This window comes from Narcine bancroftii, chromosome 3 (assembly GCF_036971445.1).
Source record: "Narcine bancroftii isolate sNarBan1 chromosome 3, sNarBan1.hap1, whole genome shotgun sequence".
Lineage (NCBI taxonomy): Eukaryota > Metazoa > Chordata > Chondrichthyes > Torpediniformes > Narcinidae > Narcine > Narcine bancroftii.
This window is the reverse complement of record NC_091471.1, coordinates 78,394,681-78,422,299: the sequence shown is the minus strand read 5'-3', so window position 1 is coordinate 78,422,299 and position 27,619 is coordinate 78,394,681. Positions and strand designations below refer to the sequence as shown.

At 43.1% G+C, this 27,619-nt stretch overlaps 1 long non-coding RNA gene across 2 annotated transcripts in view; it reads left to right on the top strand.

The window, feature by feature from the left end:
• LOC138757278 (uncharacterized) overlaps positions 1–27,619 on the top strand; it is a 54,483-nt gene extending 26,864 nt beyond the window's left edge. For both annotated transcript variants that reach the window (XR_011353478.1, XR_011353477.1), the window contains 2 exons: positions 25,734–25,802; positions 26,938–27,619. This is a non-coding gene — a long non-coding RNA (uncharacterized lncRNA). The remainder of the gene's footprint in view (positions 1–25,733; positions 25,803–26,937) is intronic.

Genomic DNA, 27,619 nt, shown 5'->3' with positions numbered 1-27,619 from the left:
TCATATTATCCTGTAACAACTGATACATAACCGAAACATAACCCTTCTTTGGTATAGAAGAAATCAAAGATTCAAATCTCGTCAATATAGGTAAACTCATCTCTCAACCATAATTATCTTTTACCAAGGCTATGAGTTGATAATACACAAACAAAGTATTTACAGATATATTAAATCGTTCCCTCAATTGATTAAAAGAAAGAAACTGTCCTTCTTCAAAACAGTCCTGTATTGTCTTTATACCTTAGAATCTCAACCCTTTAAATGATTATTAAACATTGAAAAAAGAATAAGCTTATTATTATATAATGGAGTTAAAATTGATAATTTGCCTTTTGATCCTATGACCATATTTCTTTTAGTCCAGATCTTTAACAAATGTTTCAATACTGGCATATTACATTCCCGCAACAAATTCAAATTCCAACAAAATATAAATTGATGTCCCTCAACTTCAGAAATACAAGTCATTTCCACTCTAGCCCAGCTAGGGGGTTGATCAAATTCCATCAATCTACAAATACATTTCAACTGAGTTGCTTCATAATAATTTTGAAAATGTGATAACTGAAATCCACCTAACGTATATTTCCATGGAAGTTTATGCAATGCCACTCGAGCTAATATACCTTTCCATAAGAACTCCCGCACTGCTCTATTCAAATCCTAAAAAAAAAACCCTTTGAAATTGAACATGGTATTGACTGAAATAAATATTGAATTTGGGGGAAAATATTCATTTTAACACAATTGACCCAACCAATCAAAGTTAATGGAAGTTCTTTCCATTTAATCAAATCTGCTTTCATCCATTTAATATAGGAACATAATTTAACTGATACAATGACTGATAATTAGCATCTATGATCACATCCAAATATTTAACTTTATCTGTCTACTTTAATTTTATAATATTTTAAAATTCAGAATAATCACCTACTCCAAATGGTAAAATTTCACTCTTATCCCAATTAACTTTGTATCCAGATAATTCTCCAAATTTCAACAAACACTCTTGCAACTGCTTCAACGACTGATCTGGTTCTGTCAAATATATCAAAACATCATCTGCAAATAAATTAATCTCATATTCTTCATTCATGACTTTCATCCCTCTAACCTCATAATTCTGCCTAATAGTCTGAGCCAGAGGTTCAATAGCCAATGCAAACAAGGCTGGTGACAATGGGCAGTCCTGCCAAGTTGAACAAGTCAACTTAAATGGTAAAGAAATTTGACCAAACAGGACAGCTTAACCTACAACCAGGCAGTCACTCTAGCCAAAACACTAAAAAGTGCCATGCGGTCCAGTGAAATGCTAGAAACCGAAAAAGAAACATCCAGGAGTGCTGGAACCCCAAAGGAATGAATAAGGAGAACTCTTGAAAAATGCTACTTCTGTGATATGGGCTAACAACCTTCCCTATTCTCTGGAAGAAGTCAGGAAACTGACTAAAAGCTGTCCTGTTTGCACAGAATGCAAACCGCAATTCTTCAAAGCTCCAGAGGCCACTCTCGTCAAGGCAACCCGACCTTTTGACCTTAGATTTTAAAGGGCCATTACCTTCCAACAACAAAAATGTATATTTCCTTACTGTAATTGACGAATATTCAGGTTTCCCTTTGTGATACCCTGCCCTGATGTCTCATCAGCATCTGTCATTAAGTCACTTGACAGAATTTTCATCAATTTTGGTTTTCCCAATTACATTCATACCGATAGAGGCTCAGCATTCATGAGCGCTGAACTGTGGCGAGCGCTGCTACGAAAGGGGATTGCCATCAGCCGTACCACGAGCTACCACCCGCAGGGCAATGGGCAGGTTGAAAGGGCTAATGCTACAGTCTGGAAGACTGTTAATCTTGTTTTAAAAACATGGTTATCCTGTTACCCGATGGCAGGAGGTGCTGCCTGAGGCACTACATTCTATTCGGTCTTCATTGTGTACTGCAACAAATCAAACACCTCATGAATGTATGTTTGCCTTTCCTAGGAAATCAGGAACTGTGATGGACTGGCCAGCCTGTTTATCTGAGCTTGGAACCGTGCTGCTGAAGGGCCATGCTCAGGCGTGCAAAACAGACCCCCTAGTCCAACCAGTTCAGCTATTGGATGCTAACCCCAACTTCTTCTTTGGCTTGGCTTCGCGGACGAAGATTTATGGAGGGGGTAAAAAGTCCACGTCAGCTGCAGGCTCGTTTGTGGCTGACCAGTCCGATGCGGGACAGGCAGACACGATTGCAGCGGTTGCAAGGGAAAATTGGTTGGTTGGGGTTGGGTGTTGGGTTTTTCCTCCTTTGCCTTTTGTCAGTGAGGTGGGCTCTGCGGTCTTCTTCAAAGGAGGCTGCTGCCCGCCAAACTGTGAGGCGCCAAGATGCACGGTTTGAGGCGTTATCAGCCCACTGGCGGTGGTCAATGTGGCAGGCACCAAGAGATTTCTTTAGGCAGTCCTTGTACCTTTTCTTTGGTGCACCTCTGTCACGGTGGCCAGTGGAGAGCTCGCCATATAATACGATCTTGGGAAGGCGATGGTCCTCCATTCTGGAGACGTGACCCATCCAGCGCAGCTGGATCTTCAGCAGCGTGGACTCGATGCTGTCGACCTCTGCCATCTCGAGTACCTCGACGTTAGGGGTGTGAGCGCTCCAATGGATGTTGAGGATGGAGCGGAGACAACGCTGGTGGAAGCGTTCTAGGAGCCGTAGGTGGTGCCGGTAGAGGACCCATGATTCGGAGCCGAACAGGAGTGTGGGTATGACAACGGCTCTGTATACGCTTATCTTTGTGAGGTTTTTCAGTTGGTTGTTTTTCCAGACTCTTTTGTGTAGTCTTCCAAAGGCGCTATTTGCCTTGGCGAGTCTGTTGTCTATCTCATTGTCGATCCTTGCATCTGATGAAATGGTGCAGCCGAGATAGGTAAACTGGTTGACCGTTTTGAGTTTTGTGTGCCCGATACGATACTAACCCCAACTACGCTCATGTTAAATTCCCAGACGGGAGTACTGTCACTGTATCCCTAAGAGATCTGGTCTCACCTGGTTTGCCCCTTCCTCACACCCCTACTCAGAGTGAGCCTGAGAGATTGGACTCATCCCCCCAGCCTGTGACCCCTAGTAAGCTTTCAGGTGGCCATGCTGAGGCTCCACTGCCTCACGCTGGCGATTCTGGAGCGGGTCCAGAAGTCAGTCTTTCCCACACTACAGACCCAGGACCTGTACAAGTTCCCAAGGTTGCAAAGGAGCCACCTGTTTTGAGACAAAGCATCAGAATTCGTAAACAACCTGATAGGCTAACATATTCATAAAACATCTCATTATACATCAATTGCTTGCTAGATATTGATGTATTTTGTATCTTAATGCCAAACATGGTATCCATGTATCACTTGCTTCAGTCTTTCCTAGCAGCTGTCCTTTTGAAGGGGGGGGGGGGGGAGACTGTGGTGAATGTCTGCCAAGCCGCCTGTCTCCCCTCTGGCGAGCCTTGCTGTACTAACATTGGCTGTGCATTATCTCTACTGTTAAGGACACTCCCCTTGGATATAACTGTATATGCATCTATTGTCTTTCATTATTGTACCATGAGTTTCTGCTAATAAAAGCCATGATTATTGTTTGACCACATCATCTTCGTCGACTTCATCAACTGGCTCTTCATGGTTCCAGGGAGGAGAAGCTCTAACAGGGGCTGCATCCTATCAGGGTCGGAGCCAATGACACCATTCTCCACCACATAGCCAAGGATAGCCAGTCGTGTAGTCCTGAATTCACATTTGTCAGAATTGTAGGTGAGATTCAGGGCTCTCGCCACATGGACAAAGCTCTGGAGATTGGCATTATGGTCTTCCATGGTGTGGTCATAGATGGTGACATTGTCGAGGTAGGGGAAGGTAGCCTTCAACCTGTACTCATCCACCATCCAGTCCATCTGCTGTAGGAAAATAGACACCCTGAACGGGATCCTCAGGAACTGATTGATTCGACTATTAGCCTCAAGTGCTGTGTATGTACGATCCTCGGAATGGATTGGCAACTGGTGATAGGCAGCCGGTCGAATAGACCCAATACTGCTCGATATCATTCACCAATCCAAAATGAGAGGCGGGGGTATGCATCCTGAGTGTGTATCTGTTAATTGTTTGGCTATAGTCAATCACTAACCTGGACTTGTTTTCGCCTTTACTACCACCACACGCACTCTCCACGGGCTGGTGCTGGGTTCGATGATCCCCTCCTCCAGCAGGCGCTGGGACTCTGTCTGTATGAACTCCCTGTTTGCCATGCTGTACCGCCTGCTCTTGGTGGCAGAGAGGTTTGGGAACGGAGGTGGTGGTGGGTCAATGTTCAGTGTGGAGAGGCTGCAAGTGGGTTCTGGTTTTGAGGACCCTCCATTCTGGACCATTATTGGTGGAAGGAGACCAGAAAACTCCAAAGTCACACTTTTAAGGTGACACAGGAAGTCTAGACCCAACAATACTGGAGCACACAATTCATCTAAAATGTACATGCTAAATTTACAAAATCCTCCCCCCCCCTTCAAATGACAAATGAGCTATGCAATGTTTCTGTTCACGCGCTGAATCAGACTGAGACACTAGGAAGATTCTGTAATTGGAGGGGTACATTTTTAAGTTATATTTTTTCACAGTCTTTGAGTCTATGAAACTTTCCGTGGAGCCTGTGTCAAATATCCGTTTACCTTCACCATCACCATCGAGTTTGCTGAGCTGGTGAGGTCTATTCTACTTGAGGACCAGTGATGCCAGGTTGCCCGAGACACCGTGTCCTTTGTTCGAGTGGCCCCCTCTGTCCTGAGTCGGCTTGTGCAGGTAAGATGGTGCCGACCTCATGTTGCAGCAAGATGGTCGCCCTTCTTCCTCCCCTATCAATGATGATGGCGCTGAATTCAAAATTGGGCTGCTGCAAGATGGCCACCGAGCCTTTTTGCGCCATTTCTGTAGGTGCTGGGTTGCACAGAAAGTGATCTTGGGCGAGTCCAGGACAGATGGCTTGGGGCTAGAATCGGATCTAGGAACAGTACAGGGCATGGACTTCCCTGAACCTCCCTTTGCGCGGCAGATCTTCACCCAATATTCCTTCATCATACAGCTGGAGCACATCGAGTCTTTGGCCAGGCAGTGGACATGACGGTGCTCCCCCTTGCCAAGAAAAAGCACTACCAAGAACATTAACAGGGAATACTGCCATCAGAGAGCAGCAGCAAACATCAAGGATCCACACGTGATCTATTCTCACTGCTGCCATCAGGAAAGAGGTATAGGTGCCACAAGACTCATACCACCATGTTCAGGAACAGCTAGCTACCCCTCCACCATCAGTCTCCTCAACAACAAACTCACTCAAGGACTCATTTAAGGGGTCATACTGGTGCACTTTATTCATTAAAAAAAAATCTTTCTGTATTGCACAGTTGGTTTGTTTACATTTGTTTTTTTAACATTTCTTTATTTGTTTACATGTAAATGCTGTGTACAGTTCTTTGCATGACCAGTAAGTGGTAATTTTGCCTCATCTGCAGAATCTCAGGGTTGTATGTGATGTCATGTATGTACTCTGACAATAAATTTGAATCTGAAATTAACAGGCAACAATCATTGAGAGTTCTGTGCATGGGTTAATTATGATTGGTTGTCTCATATTCAAGGTTTATTGAATTTTCATTTGATTGTCACTTTTCACTTAGGTACACGCTGTTGAAGATCCAACTGCGCTGGGTAGGTCACGTTTCCAGAATGGAGGACCATCGCCTCCCCAAGATCGTGTTATATGGCGAGCTCTCCACTGGCCATCGTGTCAGAAGTGCACCAAAGAAGAGGTACAAGGACTGCCTAAAGAAATCTCTTGGTGCCTGCCACATTGACCACCGCCAGTGGGCTGATATCACCTCAAACCGTGCATCTTGGCGCCTCACAGTTCGGCAGGCAGCAACCTCCTTTGAAGAAGACCGCAGAGCCCACCTCACTGACAAAAGTCAAAGGAGGAAAAACCCAACACCCAACCCCAACCAACCAATTTTCTGCTGCAACCGTGTGTGCCTGTCCCGCATCGGACTTGTCAGCCACAAATGAGCCTGCACCTGACGTGGACATTTACCCCTCCATAAATCTTCGTCTGCGAAGCCAAGCCAAAGAAGAAGACATAAAGATATGACCGTCTTGAAAATTCAACTCCGATACCTTGTAATAACAATGAAAGCATCAGAAAAACTCATAGAGGGAGGAGTCATGTGGTGGAGTAGTGAGAATACCAGCCCTCTCCAGAAAAGAAGTAAAGGAAAAGAAAAGCTCAAGGTACACAAAAGACAACAAATAAAAGATAAAGGTGTGGAGAAAAGAAAGAAAATGGCACCTAAGAAAGAAAAACCAAAAACAATGGAAAAAAACGAAGGAAAGACGCCAGAAGAGAAAAGAGAAGGCCTTACCTGCATGAACAAGCAGGGACCCACCATGGACAGAGGAGCCCGCTCCCCGAGGTTAGTGGAGACCATGCAGGGCCACAATCTCCCGACTGCAGGACTGCAAAAATGGCTCACTGATCTAAACAGAGGTGTGTAATGCGCACAACAAGGAAAAGGAGAACACCGATGGGGGGGGGGGGGGGGGGGGGAAACGAGCTGTGAAGTGAACCTACACAGCATGAACAGCTGAGAGATGCCCGTCAGCAGGGCTCCCAGCTGGAAGAAAAGGAAAGCAATGGGAAAGGGAGGGATGAGAAAGAAAAACAGCAGCAGGAGGCCCAATAGATAACTAGCCTAGAAGAAGAGGACCAAGATCAAGAAGCCATGAAAAAAAAACCCAATAAAATGAGGCAAGCAGCTCAACAAGAAAGTCAGAAGAGACACAGATACAAGGAAGAGAAGTAGAAGATACAAACCCAAGAGCAGACACAGAAGAAGAAGAAGATCAAGCTCTGCACAGAGGAATAGAAGGTAAAATGAATGGACAGTACATAGATTAAAAAAAATTCAAGAACAAATGAAAGCATTAAAAGAATGGTTGACACTAGAATTGAGTGAAATGAAAAGAAAAATGAAAAGTACAGAAGAAAAAGTGAGTAGAATAGAGCTGGTCATAACAGATGTAGGGAAAGGATTAGAAAAGGTGGAAGAACGTGTAATGGCTGTAGAAATGGAAGTGAATGACTTAAAAAGAAAATTGGAAGAAAGTGACAAAAAAGTTGAAACACAAGAGTTGTTAGCTCAGAAGATGGATATAATGGAAAACTATAGTAGGCGAAACAATATAAAGATAGTAGGCCTAAAGAAAGATGAAGAAGGCAGAAATATGAAAGAATTTATAAAAGAATGGATCTCAAATGTCCTGGGAATGCCAGAAATACAGGAAGGAATGGAAATAGAAAGGGCACACAGAACACTAGCCCCAAAACCACAGTCACAACAAAAACCAAGATCCATTTTAGTAAAATTTCTGAGATGCACGACAAGAGAAAATATATTGAAGAAGGCGATGAATAAAAAAACCACTGGAGTACAAAGGTCAAAAATATTTTTCTACCCAGACATAAGTTTTGAACTCCTAAAGAAGAGGAAGGAGTTTAAAATTGCAAAATCGATCCTATGGAAAAAAGGCTATAATTTATGTTAAGATATCCAGCGGTGCTTAAAATAATTATCCTGGGTGAGCAAAACAGACTGTTCTCGGATCTGGAGAAAGCACAAGAATTTGCAGAACGCCTGCAGGACAGAAAGAGAGATGAAGAGATGTAACAAGAATGAAAACGATGACAAACTACATATAAAGATGTAAAAATGATGTATTTTTCTTTGGCTTGGCTTCGTGGATGAAGATTTATGGAGGGGTAATGTCCACGTCAGCTGCAGGCTCGTTTGTGGCTGGCAAGTCCGATGCGGGACAGGCAGACACGGTTGCAGCGGTTGCAAGGGAAAATTGGTTGGTTGGGGTTGGATGTTGGGTTTTTCCTCCTTTGTCTTTTGTCAGTGAGGTGGGCTGCCCGCCGAACTGCGAGGCGCCAAGATGCACGGTTTGAGGCGATATCAGCCCACTGGCGGTGGTCAATGTGGCAGGCACCAAGAGATTTCTTTAGGCAGTCCTTGTACCTCTTCTTTGGTGCACCTCTGACACGGTGGCTGGTGGAGAGCTCGCCATATAACACGATCTTGGTAAGGCGATGGTCCTCCATTCTGGAGATGTGACCTACTCAGCGCAGTTGGATCTTCAGCAACTAAAGGAGGGAAGAAAAGGGAAGTAATGGAGAAGGGGGGAGAAAAGAGGAGGGGGAAAAAGAAAAAGAGAAGAAAAGAGGGGGAGCTTTATTTTAATGTGAAGATAAACGTCTTTTCTGGAGGGGGTTGGGTGGGAGAGAATAACAGTCACTGCAAAATCAGTTGACACTTGTGAATGGGTTCGCAGTCCGAATGGAGAGGGGAGTTGTGGTTGCCCGACAAGGGACGAGGGGTGACTCAGAGAGGGGGGCACTTGGGGTTAAGGGAATTTTAGATGTGGGAATGTTTGAAGTATTTTATGTTTCGGAAGTGTTGTCATTCATTGAGTTCAAAAAAAGAAAACTGAGAGATGAAAACGGGGAAGGTGGTGGTGAGGAAGCGGAAATGGGGTGTAAACAGAATATGAGATGGCCATGTTGAACTATATGATTATAAATATTAATGGAATACATAACCAAATCAAAAGGAAGAGGCTATTAAATTTACTGAAAAAAAAAATAGATATAGCATTTGTGCAGGAAACACATCTAAATGAAGTGGAACATAATATATTAAGGGGAGACTGGGTAAGGCATGTAATGGCAGCATCATATAATTCAAAAGCCAGAGGTGTAGCTATATTAATCAATAGAAAGACTCATAGAAAGTATCTCAGTCTGGAAGCTTCCTGATTCATAGTGTTTCCATGCTTAGCTCAGTCTCTTTAGCTGACTCAGTCCTCCTCATATCTAAACCGTACCTCCTATTCCTAGGACAGGCACACTGAGCAGGCTGTTTCCCAGAATTTGGAATTTCCACTCTCCCATATTGACACATTCATTTGAACCTTTTTGACCTGACATTTTCTTCTTTGTCTCAGCTTTGCCTTTGATTTCTAGAATCAAGATTGTGGAATAAAGGACTAACTATATCCATTAATTTTAAGTTTCTTCTCATATTAAATATTGAAATTTCACAGGAAGATTGTTGCAAATCTGGAACAGGATGATTCAAAGAAAAAAAAAGTCCAGGAATTACTCTGAAGTAAAATTTGGCAAGGTATCAGTTCAATTGAGTTATTTATATTAAGGATGAGGGTGAAAGTTGAAGGATCGTAGAATGATAAAGTACAATTGGACACATTGATTCTATGCCAACTCCATTAAATAACACTCTCATTATATAGCCTAAGGCTTCTGCTCTTTAATCATATCCCTGCAATTTGTTTCTCATCCAATCAGTTTTACAATACTCTTTTAAAGACCGTTGATAAAATCTGTTTCCATTTCCCACTTCACCTCCTGTTTGACATTGATTGGGAGAATGGTCACAAGCAATCAGATTTTAGATTCAGACTTCAGATTTATTGTCAGAGTACATATATGACATCACATACAACCCTGAGTTTTTTTATTTTACAGGCTGGGCAGAATTACCACTCACTAGTAGTGCAAAAAACTGTACACACCTGTGAACAGATAAAGAATTGTAAACAAATATTACATGTAAACAAACTGACTGCAAAAGAGAATTAAAAAAAATCAAAGTCCTGGAAATCGCTCCATGTCAGGAGTCGTGAGTGAGGTTTCACTACACTTAAGGTCAGCCAAAGAACTGCAATAGATCAGTGCTTGGAGAGAGCTGCACCCTTTCATATAAGGAGCTGGGAGTATGTTTGAAAGTCCCTCTCTGTGAAGTGTGTGCCCTTGCGGGAGAGTGTGATAGGGTAAGGAGCCACTGATATCGGAGGCCCTTGTATCCGTTGTGCCTGCTTTCACTTTTATAGTTTTTGTCTCATACTGCATAGAAGGGAGGTGGCCACTGGTATCAGAGCCCAACCTGGGTCCGATGTGAATGTCTAAATAGTTACTAAGTTTTGTTTGATGTTCTCTCTTGTTTGTTTCCCATGGGTTCAATAAAGTTATTTTTGATTGTAACACTTGTGTCCAGACTTGTCTCTCTGTGAACCCACCAAACCTGATACTTCCCAAACACAACACCTTATTATTGAATTCTCCAACTTTAGGTAACTCACCATTTATTTTTGTCTGTATCAGATCTGGCCATTTTATCTGTGCTCATTGATGATTTTTCTCTCTCTACTAGTGCAGTTTGTCATGCTGGACATGTCCTGCAACCAAGCTATTAGCACTATTTAACATAGACAAAAATGCCTCTGACTGTTGCATCAGTTGGACTCACCCAATGAGAGATATTTCCTTTGTTGTACTATCCTTCTTTCATCTTATCAATTGTTGAGAACCAAGTTGTTTTCTCTCTTTCCCAATTCTGATGAATGGTCTTGGACCTGAGATCAATTCCATTTCTTATTCCACAAATGTTGACTGACCTGCTGAGCATTTATAGCACTTCCTGTTTTTATTTCTGATTTCCAATACATAGAAACATAGAAACATAGAAGATAGGAGCAGGAGTAGGTCATTCGACCCTTCGAGCCTGCTCCGCCATTCAACGAGATAATGGCTGATCTTAAAGTTCAGTACCCCGTCCCCGCCTTCTCTCCGTAACCTTTAATACCCTTATACTGAAGAAATAGATCTAATTCCCTCTTAAATATATTTAATGAACCTGCCTCTACTGCCCTCTGTGGTGATGAATTCCAAAGATTCACCACCCTCTGGGTAAAGAAATTCCTCCTCATCTCGGTCCTAAATGGTTTGCCTATTATCCTCAAACCATGGCCCCGGGTTCTGGATTTTCTCATCATTGGAAACATCCCATCTGCATCCATTCTGTCCAGTCCTGCCAGAATTTTATATGTCTCTATGAGATCCCCTCTCAATCTTCTAAACTCCAGGGAGTACAATCCCAATTTGCGCAATCTTTCCTCATAAGTCATTCCTGCCATTCCAGGTATCAGTCTGGTGAATCGCCTCTGCACTCCCTCCATTGCAAGAACATCCTTCCTTAGATAAGGTGACCAAAACTGCACACAATACTCTAGGTGTGGTCTCACCAAGGCCCTGTACAGCTGCAGTAAGGTATCCTTGTTCCTATACGCAAACCCTCTTGATATGAAGGCCAACATAACATTTGCCTTTTTAACCGCCTGCTGTACCTGCATGCTCGCCTTCAGAGACTGATGTACAAGTACCCCTAGGTCTCTCTGCACTTCCCCATCTCTTAATCTATTGCCATTCAAATAGTAATCTGCCCTCCGGTTTGTATTACCAAAGTGGATAACCTCACATTTATCTACATTGTAGTGCATTTGCCATGTATCTGCCCAGTCCCTCAATTTATCCAAATCACACTGGAGCTTCCTGACCCCCTCTTCCGTGCACACAACCCCTCCTAGCTTAGTGTTATCTGCAAATTTGGAGATATTACATCCAATCCCCTCATCCAGATCATTAATGTAAATTGTGAACAGTTGGGGTCCCAGTACAGATCCCTGTGGCACCCCACAGGTCACCGCCTGCCACTCAGAAAACGAGCGATTTATCCCAACTCTCTGTCTTCTACCTTCCAGCCAGTTCTCAATCCACATCAATACTTTGCCCCCAATCCCATGAGCCTTGATTTTGGAAGCCAGTCGTTTATGCGGGACCTTATCGAAGGCCATTTGGAAGTCCAGGTACACCATATCCACTGGCTCTCCCCCATCTATTTTACCTGTCACCATCTCAAAGAATTCCAATAGATTTGTCAAGCACGATTTATCTTTTGTAAATCCATGTTGACTCCGTCCGATCCCTTCTCTGCTAGTCATATGCTCCGCTATTACATCCTTAATAATGGATTCCATCATTTTTCCCACTACTGATGTAAGGCTCACCGGCCGATAATTCCCCGCTTTTTCTCTACCCCCCTTTTTAAATAGTGGGGTAACATTAGCTACCCTCCAATCCATGGGTACTGATCCTGAGTCTATCGAGTTCTGGAAAATAATTCTTAAAGCATCTGCTATCTGAATGGCCACTTCCTTGAGTACCCTAGGATGTAGATTATCAGGCCCTTGGGATTTATTTGCCTTCAATCCCATCAATTTCCCCAAGACCATGTCCTTAGAGATACTGATTTCTTTCAGCTCCTCCCTTGCATTAGTCTCTATGTTTCCCAACATCCTTGGGAGGTTATTTGTATCCTCTCTTGTAAAAACAGAACTAAAGTAAGAATTTAATTGGTCTGCCATTTCCTTATTCCCCATTATATATTCCCCTGATTCCGACTGCAAAGGACCTACTCTGGATTTCACCAATTTTTTCCTCTTGACATATTTCTAAAAGCTTTTGCAGTCGGTTTTTATATTTGCCGCAAGCTTACTTTCGTAATTTATTTTTGCTCTCTTGATTAATCCCTTTGTCCTCCTTTGCTGCATTTTGAACTGCTCCCAGTCTTTGGTTGCGGTACTTTTTTTGGCCAATTGATATGCTCTCTCTTTGGACCCAATGCTGTCTCTAATTTCCCTTGTTATCCACGGTTGAGTCACCTTTTTTGGTTTATTTTTATGCCAAACCGGTATAAACGATTTTTGCAATTTCTCCATTAGATCTGTGAATGCTTTCCATTGTCTATCCACAGTCAACTCCCCCATAAACACCACCCAATCAATCTTACTCAACTCCTGTCTCATACCATCATAATTCCCTTTATTTAAATTCAGGACCTTAGTCTCGGTTTTAATTTCATCACTCTCCATGTCGAGTGAGAATTCGATCATATTGTGATCGCTCCTACCCAAAGGGCCTCGCACAACAAGATTGCTGATTAGCCCCTTATTGCATAATACCCAATCTAAAATGGCCTGCTCCCGAGTTGGTTCCTCGACATATTGGTTTAGATAACCGTCCCGTAAACATTCAAGGAATTCCTCCTCCTCTGTATTTTTACCAATTTGACTAGTCCAATCTATATGCAAATTAAAGTCTCCCATGATGACAGCTGTTCCCTTATTGCACGCTTTTCTAATTTCTCTTTTAATGCCTTCCTTCACCTCTACACTACTATTTGGAGGCTTATATACCACCCCCACTAACATTTTCCACCCCTTGCTATTCCTCAGTTCTACCCATATAGATTCCGCATCTTCTGAGTTAATAGCCTTCCTGTCAATCATGTCGGCCCCTTCTCTCACCATCAATGCTACCCCACCCCCTTTTCTTTCTTGCCGATCCCTCCTAAATATCGTATACCCCGGGATGTTAAGTTCCCAGGCTTGCCCACCCTGCAGCCATGTTTCTGTAATCCCAATCAAATCATATTTGTTTATCTCAATTTCCACAGCTAATTCATCTACCTTGTTCCAAATGCTTCTTGCATTAAGATATAAAGCCTTCAGATTTGCTTTTTTCACCCTCCTTGCTCTTTCTGATTTTTTACTTTCGCTGCCTAACCTAACTTTTCCTGTTTTATCTTTTCTGTCCTTTGCCCTATCATGCAGGTTCCCACCCCCCTGCCAAATTAGTTTAAACCGCACCCGACGTCTCTGCTGCTTTGCTGTGATGATCTGTTTCAACTCCAGGATTCAACAGCTTTTTTCATAGATTATAAAAGGTTAAAACATTGACTTTGGACTCAATGCTTAATCATTTTAATGGTTGTTAAAGCTCAGAGACTCCTGGTGAAGTCAAGCATGAGATAAAAGTACCCAAAGACTTCAAGTCAATTGAATACATTTTTTGTTGACATTTAGAAATAGAATTGAATGAGGAAAAGTGCTTATTTTGTGCTCCAGATTCCAGCATCTTGTATTTCCATAAAGTTTAAGCCCACTTTTTTTACATTTCAGTATAATCCCGAAAAATAGTATGTAACTGCTCCCCTGGATTAAGTCATAGTTACACAAAGGCTTTTTAAGGAGATGGGTAAGGTGAGGCCAGTTTTAACTTTATTACACTATGTTTCCTCATTAAAATTATGCTTCTAGAGGATGATACTCAAAATTCTCTAGCACAACTTTCTTTCATAAACCTATTGTTTCATTTAAAAGCATAAATATTTTAAGGACCGAGCTGCATGTTATTTTCTTTGCAGATTTTTATTTGCGTTTGAACGGGAGTGAAGAATGACAATAAAATGAGATACTTCTGTTTTTTACAACAATTTAAAGTCAGAGTTTTTTTTCTATTTCCCATTTTTTTTGAAAACAAACTGGCTAATAATTTGTTGAATGTCAGGTGACTCAGATTATTTGTGTGGTTAAGCAGAGTCAACTCTGATATCATGTCCTCATCTGAAAACTGTGCAGAATGTACATTTTTTTTATAGCAAAACATTAATGGTAATTTTGACCCCTGTTTTCAAATAAGAATATTATTGCCCCAGTCCCTCTGATGTCAGACCATCATGATTTTTGGGTTGATCAGAAGATAGATAAACTATATATCCAGTTCAATTCAGGGACCTATGTTATTTATATGCTTTCATTAAAAAAAGTTAAGGTACTTAGCGCTTTGTGCAATTGCCCAGGGATAGTATGCAGCTGAAGTGATGTGCTTTAAATGGCTGATCTGTAAAAAAACATACAGCATGGTAACAGACCCTTTCAGCCCATGAGCCTGTGTTGTCCAATGACCTCCAATTAGCAAACAACCTAATTGAACGGTGGGAGGAATTAACTCGTACTTAAGTAAAGATCTGGACCCACTGCAATTCACCTACTGTCACAATCATTCTCCATTCACCTCTGGATCACCTTGAAAACAGCAATTCATACATATGGGTTCTCTTCACCAGCTAAAGCTCGGCCTTCAATACCATTATTCCCTCAGTGCTACAAAGAAGCTACAAACTCCAGGCCTCTGTACCTCACCTCTGCAACTGGATCCTTGACTTTCTCATTGGAAGACCACAGTCACTGATCATCAACACAGGGGCACCTCAAGCACTGCTATACTCGTATACTCCCAAGACTGTGTGGCCAGGTACAATTCCAATGGCATCTACAGGAATGCCGATAACACCACAGTTGTCAGCAGAATCATAAATGGCAGTGAGAAAGTGTATAGGAGGGAGATAGATTAGCTCATTGAATGGTATAAGAACAACAACCTTGTCCTCAACATCTGCAAAACCAAAGAGATGATTGTGGATGTTAGGAGGAAGTCAGGGCTCATTGAGGGCTCAGTAGTGGAGAGGGCCAAGAACTTCAAATTCCTGGGTGTCAACATCTCCGAGGATCTGTCCTGGAGCCTCCATGTGATGCAAACACAAGGAAGGCTCACTCTGTGAGATGCTTGAGGAGAATCAGTACATCTACAGGTGTACCCTGTAGAATCCTAGCGAAGATTTTGCCTGCAATGGAGAGCAACGTGAACTACAGGGGAATCACGTTGCTCTCCATTGCAGGCAAAATCTTCGCTAGGATTCTCCTAAATAGAATAATACCTAGTGTCGCTGAGAATATTCTCCCAGAATCACAGTGCGGCTTTCGCGCTAACAGAGGAACCACTGACATGGTCTTTGCCCTCAGACAGCTCCAAGAAAAGTGTAGAGAACAAAACAAAGGACTCTACATCACCTTTGTTGACCTCACCAAAGCCTTCGACACCGTGAGCAGGAAAGGGCTTTGGCAAATACTAGAGCGCATCGGATGTCCCCCAAAGTTCCTCAACATGATTATCCAACTGCACGAAAACCAACAATGTCGGGTCAGATACAGCAATGAGCTCTCTGAACCCTTCTCCATTAACAATGGCGTGAAGCAAGGCTGTGTTCTCGCACCAACCCTCTTTTCAATCTTCTTCAGCATGATGCTGAACCAAGCCATGAAAGACCCCAACAATGAAGACGCTGTTTACATCCGGTACCGTACGGATGGCAGTCTCTTCAATCTGAGGCGCCTGCAAGCTCACACCAAGACACAAGAGAAACTTGTCCGTGAACTACTCTTTGCAGATGATGCCGCTTTAGTTGCCCATTCAGAGCCAGCTCTTCAGCGCTTGACGTCCTGCTTTGCGGAAACTGCCAAAATGTTTGGCCTGGAAGTCAGCCTGAAGAAAACTGAGGTCCTCCATCAGCCAGCTCCCCACCATGACTACCAGCCCCCCCACATCTCCATCGGGCACACAAAACTCAAAACGGTCAACCAGTTTACCTATCTCGGCTGCACCATTTCATCAGATGCAAGGATCGACATTGAGATAGACAACAGACTCGCCAAGGCAAATAGCGCCTTTGGAAGACTACACAAAAGAGTCTGGAAAAACAACCAACTGAAAAACCTCACAAAGATAAGCGTATACAGAGCCGTTGTCATACCCACACTCCTGTTCGGCTCCGAATCATGGGTCCTCTACCGGCACCACCTACGGCTCCTAGAACGCTTCCACCAGCGTTGTCTCCGCTCCATCCTCAACATCCATTGGAGCGCTCACACCCCTAACGTCGAGGTACTCGAGATGGCAGAGGTCGACAGCATCGAGTCCACGCTGCTGAAGATCCAGCTGCGCTGGATGGGTCACGTCTCCAGAATGGAGGACCATCGCCTTCCCAAGATCGTATTATATGGCGAGCGCTCCACTGGCCACCGTGACAGAGGTGCACCAAAGAAAAGGTACAAGGACTGCCTAAAGAAATCTCTTGGTGCCTGCCACATTGACCACCGCCAGTGGGCTGATAACGCCTCAAACCGTGCATCTTGGCGCCTCACAGTTTGGCGGGCAGCAGCCTCCTTTGAAGAAGACCGCAGAGCCCACCTCACTGACAAAAGGCAAAGGAGGAAAAACCCAACACCCAACCCCAACCAACCAATTTTCCCTTGCAACCGCTGCAATCGTGTCTGCCTGTCCCGCATCGGACTGGTCAGCCACAAACGAGCCTGCAGCTGACATGGACTTTTTACCCCCTCCATAAATCTTCGTCCGCGAAGCCAAGCCAAAGAAGAAGAAAAAACAGGTGTACCGTGGAGAGTATTTTGGCTGCTTGAATCACTGCCTGGTATGGAGGTGCCAACTCTCAGGTCACGAATAAACTACAGAGGATTGTTAACTAGGCCTGCGACATCACAGGCATCAGACTCTGCTCCATCAAAGACATTTACATGAGGCGGTGTCTTAAAAAAAAGCAGCCTCTATCCTCAAAGACCCCCACCACCAAAGCCATGCCTTCTTCACTCTGTTACCATTGGAGAAAAGGTACAGAAGCCTAAAAATGAGCACTCAATGGCACAAGGACAGCTTCTTCTGTGCAGCCATCAGATTCCTGAATAGTCAATGAACCAAAGACATTGTCCTACTTTACACTTTATATGCACTATTATTGTTATGGGTTTTACGGGCCCAGACGACCCCAAACCCCAGCAGCAATAGAAATTCACCAAGACAAATAGTTACTTAAACAAAAGTCTTTTTAAATTTTCTTTAAACATAAAAACAGAATCAAGCTTTAACTTATTACTATTAACCTGACCTAACTTAATGATCTTCCAATTCTAAGCACATGTGTATGTAATATGTATAAGTTCAGAAAAGTTCTTTGATTCACAGTCCAAACTCACTTCTCCCTCCTCCAAGTTCACCGGTATCATACAATTCTTATACTGTGCATAGACTTTAACATATATAAATTTTCACCAAGGTCTGGTGCTTAAAGGTAAATGGTTACCACTCAGGAAGGCTCTTGTTGGTTTCAGAGAAAGATTTGTTGTTCGTTGGACGCACACAAACTGATTTATTTCCATCAGTCACTTCTGTGTCTTGCTGAAGAAACTTGCCCCATCAGGGATTTCCAAATGATAATCTCTTCTTCTGTAGGTCACCACAGAGTTCCTTTTGTTTCCCTTATTTCAGGTGAAACACTCTAGCCACCCATTTCTTCTTGTATGGACCAGAAGGGTTTTCAACAGGCTGAACTCATAACTCACAACCCATCTTCAAAATGGGTTAAAACAAGCTGCCAGCTTGTTGTTGCAGCCTCCAAAAGCCATTGCAAATACCAGTTCTCTCTCTCTCTCTCTCTGTCTGTCTCTCTCTGCTTGCAAAACTACTTGACCTTCTTAGAACTGCAAACTACATCCAGACAGATTGTGGCACCGGACCAAGTCTTCTGAGCCAGTTCATCTGTTACTTTCAAAACAATAATCCATTTACACCTGCTTTTGAAGTTCTTTAGCAAAGCAATCTCATTGTTTTATTGTTTTATGCAGGCTCTCGGTGCCTGCATAACTGGCTTCAGCCAAGCTCTTGCATTTTGAATGAAATCTGTTTTGTGAAATGTTTATGTGAAGTGACCTACATTCTAAATCCCCACAATTTATCTCCTTTAAAAACATTCAAGGTTTACAATGGAAAATGCAGATTGGATGACTGTACTGTATTCAGTCTGCAGGGGTGATCCTGAGCTTCCTGTTACATATTCTCTATCCCACTCCCCTCTGTGGCCTCTTTCACTGTTATATAAGCTTGAGAACAGCACCACATTTTATATTTGGGCACATTGTTGCCTTCAGGATTTACTAATGAACTCTGCCATTTCAAGTAACTTAATTTTCTGGTCTGCATCATTCACCCATACAACATAGAACAAAACAGCACAGTACAGGTCCTTTGGCCCTTGATGTTGTGCTGATATATCCCTTCCAAAAAAAATCTTCAATTTGCTTGTTGATCTGTGTAATAGGAAGTGCTGGGAGTAATGAAGGCTGCAGGTAAGGGTGGCACCATTGAGAACTGAGGAGCTTTCAGAGTGAGGGTCCTAGTAATATATGCTTTGGCAAATACTAGAGCGCCTTGGATGCCCCCCAAAGTTCCTCAACATGGTTATCCAACTGCACGAAAATCAACAAGGTCGGGTCAGATACAGCAATGAGCTCTCTGAACCCTTCTCCATTAACAATGGCGTGAAGCAAAGCTGCGTTCTCGCACCAACCCTCTTTTCAATCTTCTTCAGCATGATGCTGAACCAAGCCATGAAAGACCTCAACAATGAAGACGCTGTTTACATCTGGTACCGCATGGATGGCAGTCTCTTCCATCTGAGGCGCCTGCAAGCTCACACCAAGACACAAGAACAACTTGTCCGTGATCTACTCTTTGCAGACGATGCCGCTTTAGTTGCCCATTCAGAGCCAGCTCTTCAGCACTTGACGTCCTGTTTTGCGGAAACTGCCAAAATGTTTGGCCTGGAAGTCAGCCTGAAGAAAACTGAGGTCCTCCATCAGCCAGCTCCCCACCATGACTACCAGCCCCCCCCACATTTCCATCGGGCACACAAAACTCAAAACGGTCAACCAGTTTACCTATCTCAGCTGCACCATTTCATCGGATGCAAGGATCGACAATGAGATAGACAACAGACTCGCCAAGGCAAATAGCGCCTTTGGAAGACTACACAAAAGAGTCTGGAAAAACAACCAACTGAAAAACCTTACAAAGATTAGCGTATACAGAGCCGTTGTCATACCCACACTCCTGTTTGGCTCCGAATCATGGGTCCTTTACCGGCATCACCTACGGCTCCTAGAACGCTTCCACCAGCGTTGTCTCCGCTCCATCCTTAACATTCATTGGAGCGACTTCATCCCTAATATCGAAGAGGCCGACAGCATCGAATCCACGCTGCTGAAGATCCAACTGCGCTGGGTAGGTCACGTCTCCAGAATGGAGGATCATCGCCTTCCCAAGATCGTGTTCTATGGCGAGCTCTCCACTGGGCACCGTGACAGAGGTGCACCAAAGAAGAGGTACAAGGACTGCCTAAAGAAATCTCTTGTTGCCTGCCACATTGACTACCGCCAGTGGGCTGATCTCGCCTCCAACCGTGCATCTTGGCGCCTCAGTTCGGCGGGCAGCAACCTCCTTTGAAGAAGACCGCAGAGCCCACCTCACTGACAAAAGACAAAGGAGGAAAAACCCAACACCCAACCCCAACCAACCAATTTTCCCTTGCAACCGTGTCTGCCTGTCCCACATCGGACTTGTCAGCCACAAACGAGCCTGCAGCTGACGTGGACATTTACCCCTCCATAAATCTTCGTCTGCGAAGTCAAGCCAAAGAGTTCTACCTCTTCAAAATATCCCATGCCCTTGCATTTTGATAATGTAGAAATGGACATTGCAAGCTATATCCTAATGGTGATCATGAGCGGGTTCATTGCAAATCTTTCCAAATCAAGCTAGTCAGCAAAATCCTACATTTAAAAATGTTCTGATACAGACAGATGCCTTGTAGTACCATGCTTCAGCTGTTATTCATTGTTATTAATGACTACAGAGGCCACAGTTAGTCACCCTGAGAATTAATATCTGCTTGACTATCTTCCTGAAGGTTCATGAAGATGGGGGACAAACTCTGAGAGATTATGGTGATGCTTTCTGCAGCCGAATAAGTATGTAAAATCCACAAACAAGCAATAAATAAGTTAAATGTATGAGAGAAAAAATATAAAAAGGATAGATAAACCTTCACAGACTAAGACTCCTGCTCCTATCTTCTCGTGTGCGCTTGTGCTACTCAAAACCTTTGACTGTGAATGGGTGGAGAAGGTGGCAGGATGGGTGGATGAAAGAGGAAGTCACCCTGATAGGCTCCCAGGCACCCAAGCATACATATGAATATCCAGGTCTGTCCAGGTAAATCCAAAAACACCCATTGCAAAATGTCTTTTCTAATATCACATCAGCACACAAGTTTTCTTTGATTGTTAGGCTCCAAGGGAAATTATTTCATCAATTTTAGTTATTGCTGGTGACAGGTGTGCAGCAGTGAAATCATTCCAAATGATCCTGGGAATACTGCTGATGTGATGTAGGTATGCCTTCAGTACTTCAGTGTGAAGTTGGTAGATGGTGCATTCTTGGTGACAATTACAAACTGGGTTGCATCTACAAAAGATATCTTGCCAGAAACTGGTCCAATGATAAAATGAAGTAATAGATAAAGCATAAAGCTTAAAATAATTTTAATGTAAGAATAGCAATTCCACATGATCTTCGGCCTGAAATGTCCGACTCCTTGCTTTGAATGTAAACACAAGCTGCTGTAGGAATTCAGTGGGTCCAGCAGCATGAGTGAGAGAAGACGAATAGATGACTGAGCCAAAACCCTTTATTTAGACTGGTTAAATATAGTAGAGAAGCTAGCGTAAAGAGGACAAGGTGGGCTATTTCCTTTCTTGAATGTAGTAGAGAAGGTAGCGTAAAGAGGACAAGGTGGTAGAAGTGGGCTATTTCCTTTCTTGAATGTTTTAGATACCCCAGATGGGTGAAACTTCATTCATACTGCTATTTGTCAAGCAATGTAAAAAAAAAGAGATTTAATGAGATTGCCTCTCATTCTTATGTCATGCCAGTCAACTCAGTCATTCCTCACAGATGAAGCCATTCATCCTAGGAATCTGTTTTGGGAATATATTTTTTGCAAGTGGTCAGAAATCTATAGTTGCTCATCAGAAAGATGCCTATTATATTTGTTCCTTGTTGTAGAACAAGCTTGTATGATTTTTCACACATAAACAACTTTATTTTTCGATCTGCTTAAACCAACAACGCAACCAACTTCTGTCGTGTTCTCCATTTTGTTGCTGTGCACCTGTGTGCATTGCATATTGGGTAATGTAGTTCTTTATTATACACACATAATAACACATCTTTCCCCTTTTAAAAAAAAAATAGAAACACAATGCTAAGTCTACATAACAAGAGTATCTACATTCCGTGGCCAGTCTCTTTCCACTCAGTCGCTGCCCTCTATCGGGATCTGGTAGGAATGTGGATCTATTTCCTCTTGCACATATCCTTGCATGGATCATGTGCCAGAATTGTGATCTCGGATTTGCACTTGAACTTCAGGCTTCAGGACTGGTAGGTTTTTCAGTCTTATCAAGATTCTGTTCCTGTTTTACTTTCTCTTCCACTTTAGCCTGATTGATCTTGCGGCTCCTTTAGGTGTTGACAGATTTTCATACATTGGAAGGTTGGTCCAGATGCGTTGACCATCAGCATTTTGGCAGGAGAAAGGCCATCTATATATTATTAGATTTCTGTGGACATCCTCTCGTCCAACATGCACTTTCTTCATGAGGCTCTTCACCACCTTGACAGAACTCTCTGCTAAGCCATTAGACTTTGGGTGATGTGGGCTTGTAGTTATATGTGGAAACCCCCAAATATTGACAAAGGACTCAAATTCACTGCTTGAACATTGTGGACCATCATCTGATACAATTTCACAAGGAACTTCATGTTTCACAACACATTTTTCATAAAAGTGATAACTGCTTTACTGGATGTTGACTGCAGCGTTGCTACCTCTGGGTATCTGGGAAAATAGTCTGTTACAACTATATGACTCTTCCCATTATAGTCAAACAAATCTACTCCAACTTTGAAGTTTGGCCTGCCTGGTACAGGGTGTGGTGTAAGCAGTTCTGCTTGCTGCTTTGGTCTATAGGTAAGGCATATTTCACATGAAGCAGTGGTCTGCCTTTTGTCTTGATTCATTCTTAGCAGTACATCACCCCTTGAGCTCTATGTTTGCATTTTTCCTCACTAAGATGTTCTTTGTGTATCTTCTGGAGTATTTCTTTGTTTAGTAACACTGGAACACAAAGCTGTTCCATTTGAAGACCATATTTTTCACTACTGACAGTTCATCTCTGCATGCACAATAATCCTGAATACCCATTGGACAGTCATTTGTAGCTGCCAGCCATCCTTTCTGTATTGTACCTTTGAAATCTTTCATTGTTTCACTTGTCTCTGTTGCTTTCCTGATCTGTTCTGTTCTATCCTGGGACACTGGAAATGAGGTGATAATCTTGCCAACATAGGTCTTTATCTCTGCATTTAGCTCTTGGTTGCACTTTTCCTTCTTGTCAACTGCTCGAGACAGTGCATCAGCTGCAAACGTATTTTCCTGCCGTGCAGATCATTCTCACATTGTTTTTCTGCAGCCTTATCATGGGTACATGGCACATGTACTCTCATGGGACAGTCATTCAGTAGTTTGGATATAATTGAGACCAATGGTTTGTGTCTCCATATCAAGAGCTTGTCCATAAATGTATTGATTTCCGCATCCATAAATGCTGGCAAGATGCTTTTTCTCTATCTATGCAATAATTGGCTTCTGCACTTGTTAAAGTTCTTGATGCATAGGCCACATGCAACTGCAGTAGTACTGCTCCAAGGCCATGTTGGGATGCATCAGCTGAGATCCTGGTTTGCCTATTGGAATCATAAATCTTTAGTACAGGCTCTCTTTTGATCCCTTTATTGAGAATTCTTGGGTCCAGGTGCAATGCTCCATTTTTCTTTTGCACGATAACCAGTGAGCTGACCCAATCTGTAAGTTCTATAATTTTCTCAATGACTTTCATCTGTGCCATGCATGCAAGTTCTTCTTTAAATTTGTCTCTAAGTGGAAATGGAACTTTCCTGCATGCATGGACAACAGGAGCCATAGTTTTATCTACATGGATCTTGTATTCATCATGTAAACATCCAAGCCCCTCAAAGACATCTGCGTAATCTTCCATGAGTGTTGTGCGCTCACCTTCGGTCTGTGAAGCCACTATGAAAACTCTTTTCACCAGGTTGAGCTCTTCACATGCACTCAGACCTAATATTGACTCTACTCTCTTTTCTACCATCAGTAGCTGACTTTAGATATCGCCCTTTGTGTTTGAAGATCACCATACTGGGACATTCTCTCCACTGTAGCCTGTCAGTTTTAATTTCACTGGATAAATCTTGCTTTTTATGGTGAAGTTCTTGTAATTGCCCATAGAAAATAGGTTCACCTGGGCTCTGGTGTCAAGCTTAAATGGAATTACTGTCTCATTCAGTCACTGGAATGATCCATTCCATTTTACCAGCAGTAGCAATCTAAAGTGAATCCACGAAGAATTCTTTTATTTCTTCGTCCACTGTGTGCACCTTTCTCTTGGAGCCACTGCTTTGCAGCACTTTGCAAAATAATTCTTCTTCCCTGTCGGTGTCTTTCGCTCCACTGGTCTCTAAATAAATAGTGAATTGCTGTTTGAAGCATTTTCCTATTTTCATTTAGATTGCCAGTAATCTGCATCGGTGTGGGAGGACTTAACTTATCCACGATAGGACTATTGTCTTTTCTTACTTACTAACACACTTCTGACACCATGTTATGTTTGTTCCTTGAAGAAAAACAAGGTTGCGTGGTTTTAACACTTAAACGACTTTGTTTCTCGAGTTTCTTAAACCAACAATGCAATCGCCTTTTGTCGTGGTGTCCATTTTGTTGCCGCACACCTGCGCGCATTGCATACTAGGAAATGTAGTTCTTTATTATACGCACATAATAACACAATGCCAAGTGACTTTTTGATTTTCTTCACCCATATCTGGAGAGTTAGAAGTAGAAAATTGGTCAACTCACTGGAATAACATCTTCCTAAGCTGCTCATGTGCGGGAACATGTATTTTTCTGATTAAACTTAATGTGATGGAAAGGAAGCATTCTGGAAATAGCCTGGGGACAAATGTGAAGAGGATCTGGTTCTTCATCACCGACAAATTTTGGACTTAAATCTAAAGGGTCACATCTCCTCAAGTCATGCACATTTCCAGATTACTCCTTTTCAAGTGCAGTGGCTCACCCCACAGTGCGAGGAATATTACTCGGGTGAAGGGTTGGGAAATGATTCGTCCTGGAATCTTTGTGTTGAAGGAGTGGGAGGCAAGCAAGGGTATTGCTGGAAGAAATTTCATGTTCTTGTGAGACCATGAAAGTTTGAGCGAAGGAAGCCTACTAGTGTTCCTTGTCTAATAGTGCAAGGGAGAGATAACATAAATCAGAGCATTGAGTATAGGAGCTGGGATGTTATGTTAAAATTGTACAAGGCATTGTTATATGTAATATAATAATATTTCCTCTGAACTCACTATCCTTGCTTTTGGAGCCACATACCAGGTTTTACTTGGGATAAATCTGTCAAGTATCTCGAGCAAAAACTCTTGTGACCATCAGCATAAATATATTTGAGCTGTGGATTGAAACCAGGATTGTCTTTGTACTATTTCCTATGGCAGGATTTGTTAGTTGCCATTATTGAACCAGGAGTTCTACTTTATCTACCAGAATAAAGATAGACTGAACACTTATTAAATCCTGTTACCACGATCACCAAGATGTTTCAAGGGGAATACCGACCAATATATTTTAAGAGATGTAGGACCAGGCAATTAACTCTCAGAGATTGCTGATATTGACCTAATCCTGTCTGTTTACTGCATAAAGCACCCACTGATTCAAAGTTTTCAAACATCAAGATGACAATCAAATAATCTGCAAGAAAATTATATTGGCATTTTCCTCAGATTAAAGGTTGCTTTATAACTATTTTAAAAATCCTTCCAGCTGCCTTCTTTAGTTGGTACGTGGTCATTAATTCTTGATGAGTGTGCTCATTTGTTCTTTGAGAATCAGTCAAGAGTCATCACTCATTTCAGCTGACTGAGATAATTTTGTTTTGGTTTCTTGGTTTCATCTGGGAAAATACTGCTGATATTCACATTAGTTATAAGGTCCAATTTCTTTTTTTGTGACATGTAGGTTCTTGTCTTGCTTTGATTCATCTTTTGTATTGCAGAAAGACTGGCAGAATTTAAGAAAGAGAAACAGTGAAATGACATTATGAGCTCAAATGAAGTGGTCAAAGGTGAGATACCAATGATGCTCTCAGAGTGGGATGATGAGTTTGGACAACTTGATTTTGTTAAACAATAATAGTGATTGCAGGCCTTCTTTAGAAGTAAATGGAAATGAAAATTCAAAGAAGAGGAATCTTCCTTGGCTGCATTTGATTCAGATGAATTGTGATGTAAATTTTGAAATTTGATTTCAAGGAAAAAGCAAAAGCTTACTTAAGGTTAAGGCACTTTCAGGTGGCCAAAGTACCCTGATGTAAAGCCGCATATTATAGCCATATGCGGCTATCGGGAGGCCACCTGAAAGCGCAGGAGGTACCTGCGAGGCACCCTTTGTAACCCTCCTCCAGGAGGGATAATCCCCGGAGCACAGTGGTCCCCACCAGGCACCTGAATGCAGCTACCTGAAAGCGGCTGCCAAAGGGGTGGGCTGATGACGTTGCAGTGACGTTGTCAGCCCAAGACGCTTGGCGTGAATTTCGAAACACAGTGCAGGCAGGGTATTGCAGTACAGTCGCTTTTTTCAGCCTTACAGAATAATGTTATAATCGAACTATGGCTCCAAAAAAGGCTTCAAACTGGTGTGAAGTAGAGATCAGACTGCTTCTAGACCATCTGTCTCAGGAAAGGGAGCTCACTGGGACAGTGAGGGATGGTCCCACATTTGAACGCTTGTCATGAGTACTCTCAGCACATGGTCATAGCTGCAGTAAAACCCAGGTGGTTACAAAGCTGAAGAGCCTGAGGAAGAAGTTCCATGCGGTCCTGCACCACAACAGGAGGAGCGGCAATGAGCATAAGGACTGGCAGTACTTTGACCAGTACCACACTCTCTGGGGGAATAGCTGCTCAGCTACTCCCTTGAATGTAGCCTGTCTCTGGAGAGCCCTGATTCCCTAGAACTCATCCCTGAGGGATCTCACGCCTCAACCAGCAGCAATGGTAGAGGAGACATGCAGATCCAGGAGGTGAAGGCCACCGCAGAGGATCCGCTGCCATCGATTTGGATGCCCCTGAGAGACCAGTGTCCCTAGAAGTGGCAAAGTGGCACTCTCACCAGAGAACACAGGCACAGTAGCATTGAGGTTGTGTATGGAGAGACACATAATTCCAATACTGATGCACTCTTCCTGTTTTGACCCACAGCCTCTGGTCCCAGACGCAAGCAGCAGTGGCTGACCAAGGCTCAGGTTCACACTAAGGAGCTTCAGGCGATGATGACAGCACTTGACAGGGAGGGGAACCGCCAACGTGCAGAGGAGTCGCTGGAGCAGGAAAGAGCCCTGCTCGCCGACCTGAGGGAGGAGGAGGAAGCAATGCTCTGGTCCGAAGTGGACAGGTATGCCCAGTCAATACTGGGTTGTCAGCTTCCCTGCAGGAACTCAGCGCCGCAATGGACAGGCAGTCTGCCAACTTTAACACATTGGACACGTGAATGGAGGCCTGTCCGTCCCCATTCCCACAGTCAAATGGTCACCCTAATTTAATGTACCTGGCCCCTCCAGCCAGCAGTTATCACGATAGTGGACTCTTGGACATGACTGAGATGTTGGGGTCCAGGACAGGTTCCTCCACTCACCCCCCCTCCACCTCATTCCTTTCAATGCTGGAATGAAGAGTGCATCCGACTAAACTTCCTTAATGCTGCTAACTCAGTGTTCACCTTTGTTGTTTATGAAGCCCTCATATGTGCAATTTTCTGTGCAGCACTTTAAGGATTGAAACACTCAGCAGTGAGATGCTATGGTGCCGGATGGATGTTTGTTGTGTTGACCGTTTTTGTGTATGTTCTGTGGTGTTCAAGTGTGGAGTGGATTTGCACTGTGAT